Here is a 21,883-nt window from a genome sequence, read left to right as displayed (position 1 = left end):
CTCACTCTCTACTACACACTCTCTACTACTTGCTTTCTGCTACTCGCTCTCTACAACTCTATAGTACTCACTCTACTACTCACTCTCTACTACTCACTCTCTACTACTCCACTACTCTATACTGCTCACTCTCTACTACTCACTCTCTACTACTCTACTACTCTCTACTACTATCTCTCTACTACTCACTCTCTACTACTCTCTACTACTCTCTACTACTCACTCTCTACTACTCTCTCTCTACTACTCTCTACCACTCACTCTCTACTACTCTCTGCTACTCACTCTCTACTGACACTGACTGACTGGCACTGACTGACTGACACTGACTGACACAGATTGACTGACACTGACTGACACTGATTGACTGACACTGTCTGACTGACACTGACTGACCGACTGACATTGACTGACACTGATTGACACTGACTGACACTGATTGACTGACACTGACTGACTGACACTGATTGACTGACACTGATTGACAGACACTGACTGACTGACTGACACTGACTGACTGACACTGACTGAAAACTGACTGACACTGACTGACACTGACTGACTACTCTCTACTACTCTACTACTGACTCTCTACTACTCTCTCTCTACTACTCACTCTCTACTACTCACTCTCTACTACTCTCTACTACTCACTCTCTACTGCTCTACTACTCTCTACTACTCACTCTCTACTACTCACTCGCTACTACTCTCTACTACTCACTCTCTTCTACTCATGCTCTACTACTGTCTTCTACTCACTGTCTACTACAACTCTCTCTACTACTCACTCTCTACTACTCTACTACTCACTCTCTACTACTCACTCTCTACTACTCTCTACTACTCACTCTCTACTACACTCTCTACTACTCTCTCTCTCTACTACTCTCTACTACTATTCTCTACTATTCACTCTCTACTACTCACTCTCTACTACTCACTCTACTACTCTCTGCTGCTCTCTACCACTAACTCTCTACTACTCTACTACTCTCTCTCTACTACTCACTCTCTACTACTCTCTCTCTACTACTCACTCTCTACTACTCCCTCTACTACTCTCTACTACTCACTCTCAACTACTCTCTCTTACAACTCACTCTCCACTATTCACTCTCTACTACTCACTCTACTACTCGCTCTCTACTACTGACTCTCCACTACACACTCTCTACTACTCGCTCTCTACTACTCTCTACTACTCACTCTCTACTACTCACTCTCTACTACTCTCTACTACTCTCTCTGCTACTCACTCTCTACTACTCACTCTCTACTACTCTACTACTCTCTACTACTCGCTCTACTACTCACTCTCTACTAATCTCTACTACTCACTCTACTACTCTCTCCTACTCTCTACCACTCACTCTCTACTACTCACTCTCTACTACTCTCTCTCTACTACTCACTCTACTACTCTCTACTATTCACTCTCTACTACTCTCTACTACTCACTCTGTACTACTCTCTCTCTACTACTCACTCTCTACTACTTTCTACTGCTCACTCTCCACTACTCATTCTCTACTACTCGCTCTCAACTACTCTCTACTACTCACTCTACTGCTTACTCTCTACTCCTCTACTACTCTCTCTACTTCACACTCTCTACTACTCTCTCTCTACTACTCTCTACTACTCACTCTCTACTACACACTCTCTACTACTTGCTCTCTGCTACTCGCTCTTTACTACTCTCTAGTACTCACTCTACTACTCACTCTCTACTACTTTCTACTACTCACTCTCCACTACTCACTCTCTACTACTCTACTACTTTCTACTATTCTCTCTCTACTACTCACTCTCTACTACTCACTCTCTACTACTCTCTACTACTCTCTACTACTCACTCTCTACGACTCTCTCTCTACTACTCTCTACTACTCACTCTCTACTACTCTCTACTACTCACTCTCTACTACTCTCTACTACTCACTCTGCTACTCACTCTCTACTACTCTCTAATACTCTCTCTCTCTCTGCTACTCACTCTCTACTACTCTCTACTACTCACTCTCTACTACTTACTCTCTACTACTCTCTACTACTCACTCTCTACTACCCTCTACTATTCTCTACTACTCACTCTACTGCTCACTCTCTACTACTCTCTACTACTCACTCTCTACTACTCACTCTACTACTCACTCTCTACTACTCTCTACTACTCACTCTCAACTACTCACTCTCTACTACTCACTCTACTACTCTCTACTACTCACTATCTCATACTTTCTCTACTACTCTCTACTACTCTCTACTACTCACTCTCTACTCTCTATTACTCACTCTCTACCTCTCTACCTCTCTCTACCTCTCTCTTTACTACTCTCTACCTCTCTACCTCTACCTCTCTACCTCTACACCTCTACATATACACCTCTACCTATACACCTCTACCTCTCTGTACATGCACACATATGCACATTACCTACTGGCGGTCGCCAGTAGGTAGTTATAGTTAGGACCCCTTTTCCATAGGAAATCCGCAACATTCTATTTTGAATAACTTTGGCGCCGGTCGACGAATCCTCGCGAATTTCTCAAAATAGGTGGGGCGCTACGCTCCGCTCCTACCCTGAAAGTCTCGGGGGGATTCGTCAAGCGGGGGCTGAGATAAAAGGGGGGTCCCAAAACGCGTTTTTCCCATGCATTTTTCCATAGGACCTTTAGACAGGGCTACAGCCCGAACGGCTGAACAGAATTACTAGAAATTTGGCAGAGAGGTAGTCCCTAGGTCAAGGAAGTGCCTTTTGTAGGTTTGGTGTAAATCTGTTCAGTAGATTCTGAGAAAATAGCCTTTAAATCAATATATATATCTGAGCCAGCTTACGGTACGCTTACCGCAAGCTTACCGTACGCGTACGGTGGCGTGCGCGAGCGCGATTCTGATTGGCTCTTCGATCTTAGTAAACATTCGAATCGGCCGAAACCAGGAAGCGGCGGCCGCCATTTTGTGTGTTTCACTCAGAAAAAAAAGAGTGAAAACTAGAAAAGGGGGCAAGGAGGAGAGTTACAGACCCACTTACATTTGTGAGGGGGTCAAAGAAGGACAGAAAAGTACAAAGAAAACATTTATTGATTTTTAAAAAAATCACGGGGTACGCGTACGGTAAGCTTACGGTAAGCGTACGGAAGAAAAAAAAAATTAAAAAAGAAATGAAATGCAGATTTAAGAGTTTAGATATTAGGGGGCTCTAAAAAGAGCCGTTGTGTTTATGAAGTGATTTTTTAAGTGGTACCTACAAGTAAGTACCGATGCAGAGTCTAAGGTTCAAGAGGAAGACTCTGTTCCCTTCATCATTGAAGTGCACACCATCTCCTCTATAAATGTCTTGCATGTCATAACGCAAGTTGTTGTGGTAAATGGCACCCATACCATAGTCACGGAGGAAAGCAGAAACAGATTTGTTGACGTGCTTCCTTGCTTTGTCAATTTGCGGACAGAAATGATTGGACCAGTTCCATTTTTGCCTTTGGCATATGTTGGAAAACACAAAGGCAGTTTTAGGGAAAAGAGAAAACAGTTGTGCAAAGGTGTCCTTCATAAGCATTTCCAGACCTACCCCAGTCAAAGTGCCTAGGTCATTGCCACCACAGTGCACTATTATGAGGTCAGGGTGTTGGTTTTGCATGAAGGATTTCACCAATGGCATCAATTGGTGCCACTTTAACCCTCTCTGACCAATCCATTTAATGTCTACATTTGGCAAAGCAAGGTCTCTCACCATACCTGTTTTCTCTGCAAACTTTTCACTCCAGAAGACATAGCTGTGCCCTACAATCCACACTGTGAACATCTTCAAAGGAGATCTGGATGCACTCAGGAGGTGTAATTCAGTAGAATGGGAAAAAGAAATGAAAAACAGTTTGGAAATGGAGGCATACATATTTTTTTTTTTTTTTAAAAGAACTGATTGGCTGTTTCATACCATTCTACACTAAAAACTAGGCTGTATGTGTAAATTGATAGAAGCATGTTTTGTATTGGTACAGAAAAATGTGTTACCAAAGAACAGTACTATGGATTTGCTGTAAGGTTTGAAAAGTCAAGCACTCTTGCTCTGTGGAATTGAAACATTGTTTGGCGAACTTCTGACCTAACTCCACACAGCAGTGTTCCATGAGGTGTTGCTATGGTAGCAGGCAGAAGTCAAGTTGGGGGAAGGGTACTTTAAGAAAAGGGTTGGTTTTCAACCAATAGAAATGTGTGATTACATTTGAAAAAAAGGGGGAAGCACTGAGATTTGAAACTTACATGTATATGTGTGGAAAAATAGAGGGAAACTTTGCCATTTTCTGGTTCTGCTGAGAGGAGAGAGGTGTAGAGAACAGAGATCCTGGCTCTGATAATCTGCTGTTTGAGTGCCACATTTCTTTCACAACTAACTAATTTTAAAGGTGAGTTATGAGTTTGAGAGGGGATGTATATGGTAAATTAAGAAATGAATAATAGAATTGGAATTCCTTTTGTAGAAGTTGTGTTTATTATTTTCTGTTTTGGGAGAAATTTAAATGTGGGGAACATGTAAAATAATATGGACTATTTTTTCATGATAAATTAAGGTGTACTGGTAAAAATAAGGAATACTTTAAGGGTTTGAGGTTGCAGTCAGTAATGCAAATACATTCAGCATCACTAAGGCTGGTTGCCCTTGCTGGAGTGTAGGCAGTCACCGAGGATACACATGGTGGTGGTCTGAAAAAGCAGTTTGGACATGGGCTTTTTAAAAAAATCTAAAAAGTGGATTCATAATGTGTCAGTCTGTAAAAGTGATTTTCACTTGCCAAAAAAAAAGAGCAGTAAGTGTGCATTTAAATTGGCAAAGAAATTTCGTTTTGTGACTAATGTGAAAACATGACTCTGTGTGCAAATAGGAATTACAGGCAGAGATTTATTGCGTTTTGCTCTGGTGATTTCACAGTTGCATTAGTAGGAAAAAGGGGGAGCGATTTTTTGGGGGAAGAAGCAGACTCTTAGCACACACCCAGCTCCTTTCCATGTATAATCATGCACAGTATTTAGAAGCGAGTGGGGTTTTGAGGTTTCAGTCTGTAATGCAAATACATTCAGCATCACTAAGGCTGGTTGCCCTTGCTGGAGTGTAGGCAGTCACCGAGGATACACATGGTGGTGGTCTGAAAAAGCAGTCTGGACATGTGCAATTAAAAAAATCTAAAAAGTGGATTCATAATGTGTCAGTCTGTAAAAGTGATTTTCACTTGCCAAAAAAAAAGAGCAGTAAGTGTGCATTCAAATTGGCAAAGAAATTTCGTTTTGGGACTAATGTGAAAACATGACTCTGTGTGCAAATAGGAATTACAGGCAGAGATTTATTGCGTTTTGCTCTGGTGATTTCACAGTTGCATTAGTAGGAAAAAGGGGGAGCGATTTTTTGGGGGAAGAAGCAGACTCTTAGCACACACCCAGCTCCTTTCTATGTATAATCATGCACAGTATTTAGAAGCGAGTGGGGTTTTGAGGTTTCAGTCTGTAATGCAAATACATTCAGCATCACTAAGGCTGGTTGCCCTTGCTGGAGTGTAGGCAGTCACCGAGGATACACATGGTGGTGGTCTGAAAAAGCAGTCTGGACATGGGCTTTTTAAAAAAAATCTGAAAAGTGGTTTCATAATGTGTCAGTCTGTAAAAGTGATTTTCACTTGCCAAAAAAAAAGAGCAGTAAGTGTGCATTCAAATTGGCAAAGAAATTTCGTTTTGGGACTAATGTGAAAACATGACTCTGTGTGCAAATAGGAATTACAGGCAGAGATTTATTGCGTTTTGCTCTGGTGATTTCACAGTTGCATTAGTAGGAAAAAGGGGGAGCGATTTTTTGGGGGAAGAAGCAGACTCTTAGCACACACCCAGCTGCTTGCCATGTGGAATCATGCACAGTATTTAGAAGCGAGTGGGGTTTTGAGGTTTCAGTCTGTAATGCAAATACATTCAGCATCACTAAGGCTGGTTGCCCTTGCTGGAGTGAAGGCAGTCACCGAGGATACACATGGTGGTGGTCTGAAAAAGCAGTCTGGACATGGGCTTTTTAAAAAAAATCTGAAAAGTGGTTTCATAATGTGTCAGTCTGTAAAAGTGATTTTCACTTGCCAAAAAAAAAGAGCAGTAAGTGTGCATTTAAATTGGCAAAGAAATTTCGTTTTGGGACTAGTGTGAAAACATGACTCTGTGTGCAAATAGGAATTACAGGCAGAGATTTATTGCGTTTTGCTCTGGTGATTTCACAGTTGCATTAGTAGGAAAAAGGGGGAGCGATTTTTTGGGGGAAGAAGCAGACTCTTAGCACACACCCAGCTGCTTACCATGTGGAATCATGCACAGTATTTAGAAGCGAGTGGGGTTTTGAGGTTTCAGTCTGTAATGCAAATACATTCAGCATCACTAAGGCTGGTTGCCCTTGCTGGAGTGTAGGCAGTCACCGAGGATACACATGGTGGTGGTCTGAAAAAGCAGTCTGGACATGGGCTTTTTAAAAAAATCTAAAAAGTGGATTCATAATGTGTCAGTCTGTAAAAGTGATTTTCACTTGCCAAAAAAAAAGAGCAGTAAGTGTGCATTCAAATTGGCAAAGAAATTTCGTTTTGTGACTAATGTGAAAACATGACTCTGTGTGCAAATAGGAATTACAGGCAGAGATTTATTGCGTTTTGCTCTGGTGATTTCACAGTTGCATTAGTAGGAAAAAGGGGGAGCGATTTTTTGGGGGAAGAAGCAGACTCTTAGCACACACCCAGCTGCTTACCATGTGGAATCATGCACAGTATTTAGAAGCGAGTGGGGTTTTGAGGTTTCAGTCTGTAATGCAAATACATTCAGCATCACTAAGGCTGGTTGCCCTTGCTGGAGTGTAGGCAGTCACCGAGGATACACATGGTGGTGGTCTGAAAAAGCAGTCTGGACATGGGCTTTTTAAAAAAACTGAAAAGTGGTTTCATAATGTGTCAGTCTGTAAAAGTGATTTTCACTTGCCAAAAAAAAAGAGCAGTAAGTGTGCATTCAAATTGGCAAAGAAATTTCGTTTTGTGACTAATGTGAAAACATGACTCTGTGTGCAAATAGGATTTACAGGCAGAGATTTATTGCGTTTTGCTCTGGTGATTTCACAGTTGCATTAGTAGGAAAAAGGGGAGCGATTTTTTGGGGGAAGAAGCAGACTCTTAGCACACACCCAGCTCCTTTCCATGTATAATCATGCACAGTATTTACAAGCGAGTGGGGTTTTCAGGTTTCAGTCTGTAATGCAAATACATTCAGCATCACTAAGGCTGGTTGCCCTTGCTGGAGTGTAGGCAGTCACCGAGGATACACATGGTGGTGGTCTGAAAAAGCAGTCTGGACATGGGCTTTTTTAAAAAAATCTGAAAAGTGGTTTCATAATGTGTCAGTCTGTAAAAGTGATTTTCACTTGCCAAAAAAAAAGAGCAGTAAGTGTGCATTCAAATTGGCAAAGAAATTTCGTTTTGGGACTAATGTGAAAACATGACTCTGTGTGCAAATAGGAATTACAGGCAGAGATTTATTGCGTTTTGCTCTGGTGATTTCACAGTTGCATTAGTAGGAAAAAGGGGGAGCGATTTTTTGGGGGAAGAAGCAGACTCTTAGCACACACCCAGGTGCTTACCATGTGGAATCATGCACAGTATTTAGAAGCGAGTGGGGTTTTGAGGTTTCAGTCTGTAATGCAAATACATTCAGCATCACTAAGGCTGGTTGCCCTTGCTGGAGTGTAGGCAGTCACCGAGGATACACATGGTGGTGGTCTGAAAAAGCAGTCTGGACATGGGCTTTTTAAAAAAAAACTGAAAAGTGGTTTCATAATGTGTCAGTCTGTAAAAGTGATTTTCACTTGCCAAAAAAAAAGAGCAGTAAGTGTGCATTCAAATTGGCAAAGAAATTTCGTTTTGTGACTAATGTGAAAACATGACTCTGTGTGCAAATAGGATTTACAGGCAGAGATTTATTGCGTTTTGCTCTGGTGATTTCACAGTTGCATTAGTAGGAAAAAGGGGGAGCGATTTTTTGGGGGAAGAAGCAGACTCTTAGCACACACCCAGCTCCTTTCCATGTATAATCATGCACAGTATTTACAAGCGAGTGGGGTTTTCAGGTTTCAGTCTGTAATGCAAATACATTCAGCATCACTAAGGCTGGTTGCCCTTGCTGGAGTGTAGGCAGTCACCGAGGATACACATGGTGGTGGTCTGAAAAAGCAGTCTGGACATGGGCTTTTTAAAAAAAATCTGAAAAGTGGTTTCATAATGTGTCAGTCTGTAAAAGTGATTTTCACTTGCCAAAAAAAAAGAGCAGTAAGTGTGCATTCAAATTGGCAAAGAAATTTCGTTTTGGGACTAATGTGAAAACATGACTCTGTGTGCAAATAGGAATTACAGGCAGAGATTTATTGCGTTTTGCTCTGGTGATTTCACAGTTGCATTAGTAGGAAAAAGGGGGAGCGATTTTTTGGGGGAAGAAGCAGACTCTTAGCACACACCCAGCTGCTTACCATGTGGAATCATGCACAGTATTTAGAAGCGAGTGGGGTTTTGAGGTTTCAGTCTGTAATGCAAATACATTCAGCATCACTAAGGCTGGTTGCCCTTGCTGGAGTGTAGGCAGTCACCGAGGATACACATGGTGGTGGTCTGAAAAAGCAGTCTGGACATGGGCTTTTTTTAAAAAATCTGAAAAGTGGTTTCATAATGTGTCAGTCTGTAAAAGTGATTTTCACTTGCCAAAAAAAAAGAGCAGTAAGTGTGCATTCAAATTGGCAAAGAAATTTTGTTTTGTGACTAATGTGAAAACATGACTCTGTGTGCAAATAGGATTTACAGGCAGAGATTTATTGCGTTTTGCTCTGGTGATTTCACAGTTGCATTAGTAGGAAAAAGGGGGAGCGATTTTTTGGGGGAAGAAGCAGACTCTTAGCACACACCCAGCTCCTTTCCATGTATAATCATGCACAGTATTTACAAGCGAGTGGGGTTTTGAGGTTTCAGTCTGTAATGCAAATACATTCAGCATCACTAAGGCTGGTTGCCCTTGCTGGAGTGTAGGCAGTCACCGAGGATACACATGGTGGTGGTCTGAAAAAGCAGTCTGGACATGGGCTTTTTTAAAAAACTGAAAAGTGGTTTCATAATGTGTCAGTCTGTAAAAGTGATTTTCACTTGCCCAAAAAAAAGAGCAGTAAGTGTGCTTTCAAATTGGCAAAGAAATTTCGTTTTGGGACTAATGTGAAAACATGACTCTGTGTGGAAATAGGAATTACAGGCAGAGATTTATTGCGTTTTGCTCTGGTGATTTCACAGTTGCATTAGTAGGAAAAAGGGGGAGCGATTTTTTGGGGGAAGAAGCAGACTCTTAGCACACACCCAGCTCCTTTCCATGTATAATCATGCACAGTATTTAGAAGCGAGTGGGGTTTTGAGGTTTCAGTCTGTAATGCAAATACATTCAGCATCACTAAGGCTGGTTGCCCTTGCTGGAGTGTAGGCAGTCACCGAGGATACACATGGTGGTGGTCTGAAAAAGCAGTCTGGACATGGGCTTTTTAAAAAAACTGAAAAGTGGTTTCATAATGTGTCAATCTGAAAAAGTGATTTTAACTTGCCAAAAAAAAAGAGCAGTAAGTGTGCATTCAAATTGGCAAAGAAATTACGTTTTGTGACTATTGTGAAAAGAAATGTAGTAATATATTTAAATAAAATAAAGGAATTTTTTTTTAGTTTTTTTCAGGTATTGCTGAAGAGCAGTGGACAAAATTTAAGATGCCTACAAAATCCAGAGTTCAAAAAACGCACAAAAAAACCTATATTTGAAGACAACTAGAGGACCAAAGTTAGTAGAAGATGCTCATGTTGGGAAAAAGAAAAAATCTTCTGGTAAGCAGAAAAAACAATTTCTAAAAAATATATTCAAAAGAATGAAAAATGTACAAAATGTCTGTACTCGAAAGGATGTTTTGAAGAAAAAAGGAGAGGAAAAAATTGACAATTTAGTTAATGCAACTGAAAAGATTTATATAAATAGAAAAACAGCGTTTAAAGAGATACGTAGAAAAATGTTTCAGAGAAGAGTTATGTCCAATTTGATGAAGGATGTGAAGAAATATAAGAAAAAGACAAAGTTTTATAAAAGAAAAAAAGAAATAGAAGCCATTGCAGCAAAGGCATTAGAATTAAAAAGGAAACTATTCATGTACTGAAATCACATAGCAAAAGGAAAAGAGTAGTGAACAGAACAAACTTTTGTAAAGTGTTTTTAGGAAAGTGGATGCATAGTTCAAGTAGTGAACCTTTTTTTAATGAAGAGAGCTATTTTCAAAGTAATAGTTTGCTGCATGCAGTTGACACCAGAGGTCGTTCTTACGAAGTAAAAAATGGTTGCATAATGGAGAAGGAGATAATGGTTCCAAGAGATGAGGTACAAGTGATGGCAGATGAGGCTATGGGGAGACATCCTAGTGTACACTTGGAATTGTAGTAGTATTTGCACTGTGCGTCAGGAATCTATTGACAAATTTCGAGAGTTTCTAAGAGAATATAGTAAAAAAAGTATAAAACAGAAGATTAAGGTGCTTCAAAGTCTGGATCCATGCAGAGTGAGAGAGAATACTGGTTTGCAGGGTCATTCTCTGGCTTGTCTATCTAGAAAAGTGTGCAATAGTGTTTTCCATCATTTTAGGATGCTGGCTGTTCATCATACTGAAATGAGAAAGTTTGTGAGACGGTTGTATTTTGCCAAAAGTCCAGCAATAAAGTTAAATGAATTGAATAGGGCTCTGTTCCGAGGAACGGTATCAGATGTAGAGAAGGTTGTTGATGAAATTCAGTTTTGTTACTTTGGTCCTGAACAAAACAGTGCAGAGAAGGACACAGTAAATGAGGAAGAAGTGGAAGAGAATGTAGAACCCTCTGTAAGTAACACATTTAATGATCACATAACAAAATTTGCTATAGTCTCTAATGAAAGACCAAATTTTACTTGTATTTGTTGCCGCAGAACTCGTTATAGAAAACAAACTAGGAATGTTGATCTCTACAGAAAGAGTGAAAATGAAGATAATTATAAGTGGAAGGATTTTGCCACATATATATTTCTAGAAAATTGTTTTGATTTGGGTGAAGATCAGCGTATTTGTAAATACTGTTACAACAAGTTAGAGGAAAATAGAATGCCGACCAGAGCTGTACATAATAATTTAGAATTGGATGCTATTCCTGCTGAACTTTCTGAATTAAATACATATGAGTCTATACTCATTCAATGTGTTCATCCGTTCCAGACCATAGTACGTATGGAGCCCAAAACTGGTAAATTACCTCCTTCTGATTTACTGAGAGGTTTAAAAGGAAGAGTGGTGTATTTGCCCTTGGATTTGAAAAAAAATATGGAAACTATTGATGCGGATACTTTGGAAACTGAACCATTAGTTATTCTGGTTAATGGTGTACCTACAAAGAATAAGAAGATTTGGCAGGAGCTGGTAGATGTGCGGAAAGTACAAAGAGCAAATTTGTATTTGAAAAGGAATAACAAATGGTATGAATCAATTTATATAGAAGAAGAAGAAGAAGATTTACAAGAAGACACAGAAACACCAACTGGACAAATTGAAAAAGTGGACAAGTCAAAGGAAGAAGAAATTTATGAACATTTTAGCATACATCCTCTTCATTCAAAAGAAGTTATGGGAGATAATATTGATCTCTTTCAGATGAAGAAAGCAAAAGGAACTCCCGTGAGTGTATGGGAGGAGAGCTTGGAAGCTCGATGTTTTCCCCAGCTGTTTCCTAAAGGAAAAGGAGGACGATACGATGAACGTCCAGAACAGATTCAAGCTTCTGAGTATCGGACTACAAGACTATATGCTGAAGATCCCAGATTTCGACAAAGTATTCCTTATTTGTTCCATCTTTTATTTGAAAGCGACTTGTCTGCACTGTCTTATGCAGTAAATCACATTTTAAAAAGTGGAGTACATTTACAAAATGTGTCTGCTAAGGATTTTATGGAGAAAGTGCAGCACCGAGATGATCATTTGGAAACACAACTGATCAATCTGATGGCTTGTCAGCGTGGGACAAATGAATATTGGTACCGACGCCATGGTGAATTAAAATGCATGTTACGGAATTTAGGAACACCAACATGGTTCGTTAGTACATTCTCAAGTTATCTGCAAATGTTAAATGAAGAAATTGAACAGGAAACTACAATTGCAGCAGAAATAGCTAGAGACAGTTCTCAGGACAGCCAAAGTTCAGGAACACTCAGTCAAGATCCCCTAGGACAACCAATCGTTGAAAATGAAGCATCAATAGCCATGAATGAAGTGGAAACGGCTATGAATCAAGCTCAAGAAGAATTTATAGACTTAGAAAATTTGGAAAGACAACTGAATCAAGAGCAGCAACAAATTTATGAAGAGATCAGAAACAAAATTGATCACGGATTTCTACATGAAAAAAAAGAGTGCTCATGCACATCATTTCATCCAATCAGGATGTATGTAAGCGGACAAGCTGGAACTGGAAAAAGTTTCCTTATAAAAGTCATCAGAAGCTACCTACAGCAAAAAACAGATTCTACTTTGTCTTGTGTGGTTACTGCTCCAACTGGGTTAGCAGCATATAACATAAAAGGAATCACTTTACATCGTTTGCTAATGTTACCAGTGGAGCATGAGAACAAAATACAATACAACAAGCTAACTGGAGAAGCATCCTTGGAAGTTTCAAGAGTATTGAAGAAGATGCAAGTTCTCATTATTGATGAGGTGAGCATGGTATCAAACTTAATGCTTGCCTTTGTGCATTTAAGAATGCAGCAAATTTTGAAGACAGACTATGACATGTTATTTGGTGGAAAACACGTCATAGTTTTTGGAGATCTTTTGCAACTTACTCCAGTTAAAGGACAACCAGTGTTTAATACTGTCACACATGAAGACACGAAGAAGTCATTGGGAAGCATCGGAAATACAAATATTTGGTCCTTCTTTGAGTACAAGGAACTTACTACTAATATGAGGCAAGCAAGCGATGAAGAATATGGAAGTATTCTGAAAGATATCAGAATTGGACTACTCACAGAAGTTGGCAAAAAAGCATTACAGAGTCGGCTGCTACATAATTTATTTCCAAAGGAAGAAATAGTTGCAGAGAAAATATACAAGAACATTGCAGAAAACAAAAGTGTCATCTGCTTAATGCCAACTCTACGTGAATGCTCAATATTTAATGAGGAGCTTTTGAAATTGGAAAAGGAAGAGATCAGGAAATTGGAAGCAGTGGACAAAATTGAGGATGGAAGAATTACTGTCACAGTAACAGGCAAACTGAAAAATAAATTGGATTCACTAGAGAAGAACATCTCCAAAACAGCTGGATTAGAAAAAAATCTATATGTTTGCATGAACTGTAGAGTATTTTTAAGAAGAAATTTGGATGTTGAAAAAGGTTTAGTTAATGGAGCTATGGGAAGAGTTGTGGGTTTTATTGATTATCAGAAAAAAGATGGAATTGAATGTTTAAAAATAAAATTTGATCAGATAGAAGAAGTTAAAGAAATTTGTCGTTGTACAGTTCGTTTCATGCTTGTGAAAGACTTATATGTACGTAGGAAGCAGTTTCCGTTTTCTCTAGCATATGCTGTAACTATTCACAAGTCTCAAGGATTGACTGTAGATTGTGCATTTGTGAACATTGGTTCAACTGTGTTCAAAGAAGGTATGGCATATGTTGCTTTGTCACGAGTGAAAACATTATCAGGTTTATTCATGATAGACTTTGATGATTCAAAAGTTAGTGCTGATACAAACTGTGTAAAGGAGTATAATAGATTAAGAAGAAGCTATGCTCCTCATTTAGGTCAGTATCCTGTGTTGGAGAAACGTGTAGTTTCTCGTAAAAGAAAAAATGAGAATATCTGTAATGAAGATGTAGAGAAGAGGAAAAAAAAGAGGAGTGATGTAATTGCAAGCAAAAAGAAAAAGGAAAATGAAGAACAGGTTGTAGGATGTCATTTTGAAAATAGCTCTGGTGTCAACTGCTACGCAAATGTAGTGCTGAATGTTGCATTTTATCTGGAAAGTTTGCAAGAGCAGATAATAGTAAATCAGGGAAAAAGATTCTGTTCTGAGCTGAGTCTCCTTTTTCAAAAGCTGAGTAAAGATAAAACTCAAATAGAAAGTGCTACTGAAATTAGAAAACTTTTAGATATATGTTCAGGACGAACACAGTTTTCTCAAAATGAACAGCAAGATGCACACGAATTTTTGATGTATTTTCTTCAAGTACTGGAAGAAGAAGAAGTTGCAATTGATATTTTATTTGGTCTCTCTTATAAATGGGAACATAGTTGTGAAAACTGTTATAATATATGTGACTCTAATGTTGATAATGAAAGGTTTATTTATTTGACATTGCCAGAGAGTAAAACAGTCACTTTTGCAAAATTAGTTAAAGATGCTAATCATAGCATGAAATGCGGTGAGTGTAAATCTGACATGTTTTCAACATTAATTTTAAAGGAATACGGACAGTATTTAATTTTAATGATGCAACGATGTAGAGCTGATGGTTCAAAATTGGATACTTTAATAAAGAAGTTTACAGGACAGCAATTATCAATTTCAGGAAAAACTTTTGTAACTGTTGCAATAATTTTCCATGATGGACCTACTGTTACTTCTGGACATTACACAGTTTATCTTAAATGTGAAAAAGGCTGGACACTGTGTAATGATTCCCAATTGATTTTCAAACAACGTTTGCCTTTTGATTTAGCAAATTCCTATCTAATCTTCCTGAAACCTAAATTTTAGAGAGACTTGGCAAGATCTGGACAAAATAATTTTACCATTTTACTGGATTACCATTGGAATTTTCTAAAAAAAAGATTTTTTAAATTATCATTTGGCCTAATGGAAAGATAACCAATTGTAATGTGGACTTTTTTAATTTTTAATGAAACTTTCAAAAACCAATAATTTAGAGAAAATCGGTAACATCTGCACAATTTAAATTTTGGAATGTTATTGGAGTGCCATTGGAAATTTTTTCAAAAAAGATTTTAAAAATTACTATTTGGCCATGCGGAAAAGTAATCAATTCTATTGTGGACTTAATAAATTATTAAAAAAAATTTCGGGAACCAAAATGTTACAGAGAATCGGTGAGATCTGGACAAATTAAACTTTAGAATTTTATTGGATTACCATTGGAAATTTAATCCAAAAAAAAATTTAAAATTACTATTTGGCCTAAAGGAAATGGAATCAGATGTATTGTGGAGTTATTTGAGATATAATATTGTGATTATACTTCTGAAACAAAAATATCAGACGGTATTTTAAAGAAATAAGTAATGTTTTTTGATGATATTTTTTTAGAATATTATGCATTTCTGTAATGTTAAGTTTAAGTGAGAAGAGATTCTGGGCTTTTTTAATACAATCTTTGAGATTGTTATTTTTTTTTTGCCCGCTGTTAAATGATGAATGCAATTGCTTTCACAATTTAAAGTGAAATGCAATATATTCTGAAAACAGCAAAAATAAGGCAAAAATATTTTTTGGTAAATATGTAAATACGTGTACTGTATTTTAAAATGTTTAAAAAATATTAATACTTTTTTCTTTTTTTTCAGATTGATATAGAAAATTTTCGAAAACTAGAACCATTTTTAAAGCAATTTTTTTTTAAAAAAACAAATGAATAAATATTTTTTTGAGTGGGTATGGTAAGTCAATAATAATAATTGTAGTGTTTCAAAGTCCTAGTAATGTGATTATTGATTTTTAGTGTTTTTTTTAAAAAAAATAAAAAATTACGCGCACCGTACGCGTACGGTAAAAAAAAAAAAAAAGTTTTTAAAAACATCTATAAAAAAAAGATGAAAGATAAGGTTGGCTCTTAAAAGAGCCGTTGTGTTCATGCAGGGAGAGAGGAAAGAAAGAATGGGAAAATTAGTCTCTGTGACAAGTGTGCTGATCTATTTTGAGGTTCACTAGGGAAACACTGGTCTCCCTATGACAAATTAGATCATGACAAGAGGCACATCGAATATCAACCCTCAGAAATCGAGGGTTAATTTCCAGAGGGCCAGCAAAAGGAGATGCTCCCCCCACAGATGAAGGGCTCACCTGACCTGCAGAAGAAGGAGTCAGCCCTGCAGATGATGGTCCAGGCTGAGCTGCTGTGGATGTGCTTGGTTGACTTTCTGAAGGGTTACCTCCAAAAAGTCGAGCATGTGTCCTTTTGTGTACATCCTTGAGGTGCCTCATCATGGTGTGATTCCCAAAGGAATACTTCCTGTCAGGATTACCTCTTGAAAGTACACGCTGACACAGCTTGCAAGTCACTAAGGGTGCATTTACCTTTAGCTGGCCTTCAGGAAAAGTAAAATAATCCCATACATAAAAGGTCTTTTGTTTCCTCGCTCTCTGCCTCAAGGTAGTGCTGCTAGTGCTAGCCTCACTCTCAGAAGAGCTCTGCTGTTCTGCCATCGTATCACAAAGACAACCCAGCTCCTTCTCCTAAGGGATCACAAGCAGAAATGAGGGGAATGGGTGTGGTGTAGGAGAGTTCTAGAACTGAAAGTAGTTTCAACCAATCAAAAGTTGTGTTTCATGATCACATGACCTACCGTACGCTTACGGTACGCTTACGGTACGCTTACGGCAAAAGTGCGCATGCGCGTAAAAAAGACACGCGCTTGCGCGCATGCGCATAACAGTCACTACCCGACACTTCCGCGTAACGTGCGCGTGTAGCGTACACGCGTACGCGTCCCACGCGGAGTACGCGTGGCTACGCAAATTGCGTAACTATACGCAAACAGCGTAGATAAATTAGGGGCGTTGCGTAAACCGTACGCTTACCGTAAGCTTACGGTACGCGTACTAAAAAAAAAGGAAAAAATGTACTGCAAAAAATTATAACATGTTTATTTTATGAAATATATTTAAAAAAACATATTAAAGAATTTTAAAAATTTAACCATAGTCTTTATAAAAGGTTAGAACATTAAATTAAAAATATGTTTAAAAAAATAGAAGAAAAAAAAAAATAGCATTTAAAAAACCTTGCAAATTCACTGAAAAAACCATGGGTTTCACACACGTTATAGTTAGGAATTAGCATTTTAAAAACCTTGCTAATTCAATGAAAAAACCATAGGTTTCACACACGTTATAGTTAGGAATTAGCATTTAAAAAACCTTAGAAATTCAATGAAAAAACCAAAGGTTTCACACACGTTATAGTTAGCTGGACATTTTACTCGTAAAAAACCATTGAAATTCCCCCGTTATAGTTAGTTAAGCTAACTATAACTCGCGCGCCCGCAATGCACTGCTGATGACGTCACATATTACATCACTCATGACATGGTCAGTGACATCACTCATGACATCACTGATGACATCTCAAATGACATCACTGATGACATCACTGATGACATCATCCTTGTGATAGAGTGGCAGACCTCCTCTCACCCTAATATAACCTTTGATACACACATTTATAAATAGAGACTAAACTTTTCAAAACAATGGACATACCAATACCAGTTACAACAACCTCTTCAGTAATTCTAAGATCCACATACACATCCACTCATTCACCAACAGTCCTATACAGTCACTCATACATGTACTCACTCATCATATGTACTCATACACCTATACATCCTGTTACACAATGCCACTCATCCGTAGAGTTACTCACACACATAGTCACTCATGCTAATAAAGAATCAAACATCCGTTTACTTGCATATAGTTATACACACACCACCACACTTACTTCTACAAAAACTTACACATACTTAGTCTTTTAAACAATCACTTATAGAAACACATACTTATTCATACAGGAACTCTTTCAATCTCTCACTCTCACATATACTCACTTATATACACCAATAGTCACATATACTAGTTTAAAACATATGTAGTTACTCATAAAGACACTGTAGAGACAGTCATTCACTCACTAACACACCCATACACACACTCATCCACCCATGCAGTCCTGCATACATACTATCTTCAACACATACAAACAGTGAGTCACTCATTCATGCACCTATGCACTACGTAATACCCCCCACCGAACCATACAGACACTCAGACTGATACTCAAAAAAACAACTAATAACCCATATAAACACTCATGTAGCTGCTCACCAACCCATGCAGCCACTTATACACAAAGTGAAAGACTGATACAGATATATACATATTTAAACATTACTCACTAAGCCATGTATTCACTATGATACACCTAATCAGTCAGTTACACAATCAATTTTTCAAAAACAAATCATCCATTTAGACACTTATATACCCATTTATTCTTCCATCGACCTTGAGATATACATATATAAAACATATTTAATTTTCAGAAAAACACACATTCACGGGATGATGTCATCAGTGATGTCATCAGTGATGTCATTTGAGATGTCATCAGTGATGTCATGAGTGATGTCACTGACCATGTCATGAGTGATGTAATATGTGACGTCATCAGCAGTGCATTGCGGGCGCGCGAGTTATAGTTAGCTTAACTAACTATAACGGGGGAATTTCAATGGTTTTTTACGAGTAAAATGTCCAGCTAACTATAACGTGTGTGAAACCTTTGGTTTTTTCATTGAATATATATATGCATATATATGCATATGCATTTATATATATGTATGTGTATATATATACATATATAAACATATACATATAATCTGCATATCTATATAAATATAAATGCATGCAAACATATACATATACATATATGCATACATATGCATGGTATGTACATGAAAGTTTGAAAAACTCTATTACAAGCAAAGCTAAAAAGCCACCTAATTACAAACAGCATTGCTTTAACTTAAATGAGGGCGAGACCTATTGCATTTTCAATGCCTGTTTACTTTGATTCCATCAAGAAGGCATTCAGATGTGTCCGACATTTTCCATAAATTCTGAATGGTAGCACTCTAGTTGCTCATTAGATCACTGTAGTAAATCTACTGCTCACCAGGGAAGTCTGCTGCTGGTATTCAAAGTGCATGTTTCAGTCTGCATGTCAGAATTTTTTAATGAAATGGAAGAGGATTTGAGAAGTCAAAATGTGCCCCAATCTTTCTTTCTCCAGCACTAATCATATTTTCTATGGCAAAAAGAACCCCCTCATTTTGTTCCTTTGCAAATTAAATGTTTTAAGTGTTACCACTTTATTCCAATCAAGATGGCATCAGGTGTGCCATACTTTTGTCATAAGTAAGACTGTTAGCGCTCTAGTTGTTCTTTAAAACAATCTGGGACATTCTGTCATTGGGCTATAATTGGGCTACATCTCGGTGATATTTGTGCTACATTTGGGCTCTTTTGTCTCTGGTGGCCATCTTGGGAGACTTATTTGTTTTGAAGTTTCCTAATTTCCTCATTTAAAACAGTCTCCTCAGTAGGAAATAATTTCAGGTTTTTTACTTTCATTCCATCAAGAAGGCATTCAGATGTGTCACACATTTGCCATAAATTCAGAATGTTACCACTCTAGTTGCTTATTAGATCACTGTAGTAAAGCTACTGCTCACCAGGGAAGTCTGCTGCTGGTATTGAAAGTGCATGTTTCAGTCTGCATGTCAGAATTTTTTAATGAAATAGAAGAAGATTTGAGAAGTCACTCAAAATGTGCCCTAATTTTCTTTTTTCCGCACTAATCATAATTTCTATGGCAAAATGAACCTCCTCATTGTGTTCCTTCTAAATTAAACTACTCACCCTCTACTACTCACTCGCTACTACTTTCTACTACTCACTCTCTACTACTCTCTCTCTACTGCTCTCTACTACTCTCTTCTACTACTCTCTACTACTCACTCTACTGCTCTCTACTACTCTCTACCACTCACTCTCTACTACTCTACTACTCACTCTCCACTACTCTCTACTACTCTCTCTCTACTACTCCCTCTCTAATACTCACTCTACTACTCTCTACTACTCACTCTCTACTACTCACTCTCTACTACTCTTCTACTCTCTACTACTCTCTACTACTCACTCTGTACTACTCACTCTCAACTACTCGTTCTCTACTACTCTCTCTACTACTCACTATTCTACTCTCTACCACTCACTCTCTACTACTATCTCTCTACTACTCACTCTCTAATACTCACTCTACTACTCTCTACTACTCTCTCTCCACTACTCACTCTCTACTACTCGCTCTCTACTGCTCTCTACTACTCACTCCACTACTCACCCTCTACTACTCTACTACTCTCTACTACTATCTCTGCTACTCACTCTCTACTACTCTCTACTACTCTCTACTACTCACTCTCTACTACTCTACTACTCTCTACTACTCTCTCTACTACTCACTCTTTACTACTCACTCTCTACTACTCTCTCTGCTACACACTCTCTACTACTTGCTCTCTACTACTCACTCTACAACTCACTCTACTACTCACTCTCTATTACTCCCTACTACTCACTCTACTACTCACTCTCTACTACTCTCTACTACTCACTCTCTACTACTCCACTACTCTCTACTACTATTCACTCTACTACTCTCTACTACTCTCTACCACTCACTCTCTACTACTATCTACTACTCTCTCTCTACTACTCACTCTCTAGTACTCACTCTACTACTCTCTACTACTCTCGCTCTACTACTCACTCTCCACTACTCACTCTCTACTACTCGCTCTCTACTACTCTCTACTACTCACTCTACTACTCACTCTCTACTACTCTACTACTCTCTACTACTATCTCTGCTACTCACTCTCTACTACTCTCTGCTACTCATTCTCTACTACTCTACTACTCTCTACTACTCTCTCTACTACTAACTCTCTACTACTCACTCTCTGCTACTCTCTCTCTACTGCACACTCTCTACCACTTGCTCTCTACTACTCACTCTACTACTCACTCTACTACTCACTCTCTATTACTCCCTACTACTCACTCTACTACTCACTCTCTACTACTCACTCTCTACTACTCCACTACTATCTACTAATCACTCTCTACTACTCACTCTGTACTACTCTCTACTACTCACTCTCTACTACTCTCTACTACTCACTCTCTACTACTCTCTCTCTACTACTCTCTACTACTCACTCTACTACTCATTCTCTACTACTCTCTCTCTGCTACTCAGTCTCCACTACTCACTCTCTACTACTCTCTACTACTCTCTCTCTACTGCTCTCTACTATTCACTCTACTACTCATTCTCTACTACTCTCTCTCTGCTACTCAGTCTCCACTACTCACTCTCTACTACTCTCTACTACTCACTCTCTACTACTCACTCTACTACTCTATACTACTCACTCTCTACTACTCACTTTAGTACTCACTCTCTACTACTCTCTACTACTCACTCTCTACTACTCACTCCACTACTCTCTCCTACTCACTATCTGCTACTCTCTCTACTACTTTCTCTCTACTCTCTATTACTCATCCTCTACTCTCTACCTCTCTACCTCTCTCTACCTCTCTCTCTACCTCTCTCTACCTCTCTCTCCACTACTCTCTACCTCTCTACCTCTACCTCTCTACCGCTACGTCTCTACCTCTACACCTCTACCTCTCTACATCTCTCTAACTCTCTACACGCACACATATGCACATATATGCATATGCATGTATATATATGTATGTGTATATATATACATACATATATAAACATATATATAATCTGCATATCTATATAAATACAAATATAAATGCATGCATAGATATACATATATGCATGTTATGTACATGACATTTTGAAAAACACTAATAAAAGTAAAGCTAAAAAGCCACCT

The sequence above is a fragment of the Triturus cristatus genome, chromosome 5_2 (assembly GCF_964204655.1).
Source record: "Triturus cristatus chromosome 5_2, aTriCri1.1, whole genome shotgun sequence".
NCBI lineage: Eukaryota > Metazoa > Chordata > Amphibia > Caudata > Salamandridae > Triturus > Triturus cristatus.
The sequence above is the reverse complement of the archived record's forward strand: the minus strand, read 5'-3'. Positions refer to the sequence as shown.